We start from the raw sequence: 3,504 nt of genomic DNA, 5'->3' as shown, positions 1-3,504 counted from the left end.
GCCTACGTTAGCCCACCCATCCCGTGGATGGGACACCGATCCCAAATAATCAATTATTAACTTGTCAACAAACTGGAATCAAATGTGAAATCAATCAAAGCTTGAAATCCTACAACACTAGCCCCCTTTTTTCTAAAACCTAAAATTGTTCTTCGGCTGTCCCCATAAGATAATCCTTTGAAGAGCCCTTTTAAGTTCCATGTACAGTAGGGAGTTCTCCACAGAGAGTTCTACATTGCAACCCAAAAGGGTTCTACATGGAACCAAAAAGGGTGCTCCTGTGGGAACAGCCAAAGAACCCCTTTGGAACCGTTTTTTCTAAGAATGTAGTCTTATATGTACTGTCTTTTTTTTAGTTGAATCCTGGGATAAATTGAACCAACAGCTGCTGCTGATTTTTCGAAAATGCAATAGGCCTAGATAGTATTATTGATGAAATATGATTACATTGATAAAGTTTGATTGCATTTCATTAGCTCTATTAAAACTACCCTTTGGAACGACTTATGAAAAATACTATTTAGTTTTAAAGTGGAGATCCCTCAACAATCAACAATCTCACAATAGCCCATTGGTAATAGTCAGTGATAAATGCTTGGTCAAAACCCTGCATGGGCCCCGGAATTGGATCACTGTAGATAGATTTGATATGCCATTTAGCAGACACTTTTATCCATCGCGACTTATAGTCATGGGTTCATACATTGTACATGCGGGTGGTCCCAGGAATCGTACCCACTAAGTGCCATGCTTAACCAACTAACCTACAGGAGATCAACTTGCCAGTAGGAGGTGCTGTCCAGCCTATAGTTTTTCCTGCCTTCCTGCCTTTCCAGCCTAGTGGTTAGAGTGTTGGACTAGTAACCGAAAGGTTGCAAGTTCAAATCCCTGAGTGTGTCAAGATACGAATCTGTTGTTCTGCCGCTGAACAGGCAGTTAACCCATTGTTCCTAGGCCGTCATTGAATATAATAATTTGTTCTTAACTGACTTGCCTAGTAAAATAAAAAACATAACGTTGAAGTTCTGACATTGTTAAACTAGTTACAAAGGAGATTGGAGTGCCATTTTAACACGATTACATAATCCTGTGGTTTAAATGTCACCATCAAAACAAAAGTTGATGTCTTTTTACATATCTAATATCTTTACATGTAGATTCCACGTTCCACAATACGTTGACAAATAACATTGAAACAACATTGACTCAACCAGTTTATACCCAGTGGGTAGGGTGTTATACGAGAGCCTGTAATATCTGTAAAATGTATTTCTGTAGAAAGTCTATCAAGAGTGACAGACTACTCCTGCACCTATGGGCCACAACTATTGCTACTGTATGTATGAATGAGAAGCAACAAATCATGGAAAAAGACACGTACAATCACCATTTCAATCAGCATTGCCATGGTGATATATACTCTAGGCCATGGGTGTCATTGCTGTTCTACAGCTATTCTGATCTTACATTTTTTGGTGTTGGATGACAAAGAAATAAACTGAAAAGGCTGTGTGTGTACATACGCGCGCACGCGTGTGTGTCTGCCTGTCTATCAGTCTGTCTTTCTATCGTGTGTGAGTGAGTCTGTCTTTTTGCTGTGTGAAGTTGTGTGTTACCTGTCTCCCTGGCTGTAGTCTGTGTGTGTACATGTGTGTGCGCACTCATGTTCTCTCTAAATATACAGTTTTTAACCTTCAATGACTGACTAAACCCTATATATATATATATATATATATGCCATTTAGCAAACCCTCTCAAATCATCTTAAATTATATTCTCATGGGGCATATTTATGGCAGATACAATTTACAGTCCAGAGACATTTGGCATATATTTTTTTTAAGAAATTGAAAATATTGAAAGGTTATCAACATGTTTCCCCAACAAACTTGCATAGGTAAAAAATATTGAAATGAGAGATATTGACAAAGTAAAATGTTGGAAATAAATTGTACTGTGTGGGTCAGATATAATTACTGAAAAAATATTTATATTTTGTATTTATTTTTTAGTGAGAAATATGTTTTTCTTGAAGGCCAAAAAGCCCATGTACAGATGACAATTCCCCTGTCCCCTAAAGCCAGCCTTATTGAGGTCAGCCAAGGACAGACAGTGTGTGCTTGTCTTCATATCAGAGACAACTAAGAGCTACGTTATAAACAGGTCAGTTTATAATAACACAAATCTGTATCAGACGAGTCATGTTAGAGACTCATACAGGACAGATAACTAAAATACATAGCCTAGTTTTTATCACATTAAAAAGACATATATTTCATAGCCTCAGATCTGCATAAACATGTGTTGAAACATGTATTTATTTTGGTCACAGACCAAAACAGAAACTGAAAGCACACGTATCTGAATCTGTTTATTAAAATATGCAATATGCAAAACATTACAGAATCCCCAATGACCTCATTTAGTAATGATGATTTGCATCGTCATATGAATTTGCACATTAAAAAAAATCATGTTTTCAATTACATTTCCCATGGTTTCCCATAATCCAGATTTGTAGCCAGGCACTATGACTCTCATTCTCCCCTCTAACCCTATGGTACGAAAAGTTGCCAATTGGGATGTTGCAATTATAGCATGCTCCACTAAAGTATAGATAGTATAATTTATGCCAAGTGTTGGCTTTTGTATCTCTCACGACTTTGTCAGAAACCCTCTAGTCTTTATGATTGTTCAACAGAGCATCTATTTGTATTACGGAACTATAGCAATGTTTACAGGGTTGATTTGCAATTAGATTTAATAATAATAATAATAATATATGCCATTTAGCAGATGCTTTTATCCAAAGCGTTTACTCATTATAGTTATTAATATAGATTTCACAACTTGAATTATGTAATTTTGTATTTATCCTTTATTTAACTAGGCAAGTAAGTTAAGAACCAATTCTTATTTACAATGACAGCCTACACCGGCCAAACCCGGACAATGCTGGGCCAATTGTGCAACACCCTATGGGACTCCCAATCACAGCCAGTTGTGATACAGCCTGGATATGAACCAGGGTGTTTGTTGTGATGCTCTAACACTGAGATGCAATGCCCACGACCGCTGCACCACTCGAGAATATGCGTGTTTATTTATTATGTTTATAACTAAGAAGATACTCATCCAATGAAAAGTGTACTCTTTTATCACTGGCTGACTTTGAAGAAGGCAAACTGACAGCAGCTGATATTGTAGATGATCTTCAGGCCTTCATGTTATACTGTTTATAGGCCTATACATGTAATGTAGCCTATAGGGCTGTAAATGGTGCTCTATAATATATTACTGCCATGCAAGCTCTTCATTAGCCTACAATAAGCATTAATTAATGGATGTAGGCTATATGGCTAGATGCTGTACATCCTTTCAATGAGCTGGACACCTGTTGACTGTAGACCTGTAGTTTACATCAAACGCGTGCATTTGACATCACAGGCATCCTTCTCCAGACGGTGGTCGCACACAGACACAAAGGCTTATTGTGTACAACAA

This window comes from Oncorhynchus gorbuscha, linkage group LG08 (assembly GCF_021184085.1).
Source record: "Oncorhynchus gorbuscha isolate QuinsamMale2020 ecotype Even-year linkage group LG08, OgorEven_v1.0, whole genome shotgun sequence".
NCBI classification, from domain to species: Eukaryota; Metazoa; Chordata; class Actinopteri; order Salmoniformes; family Salmonidae; genus Oncorhynchus; species Oncorhynchus gorbuscha.
This window is presented reverse-complemented; position numbering follows the sequence as displayed.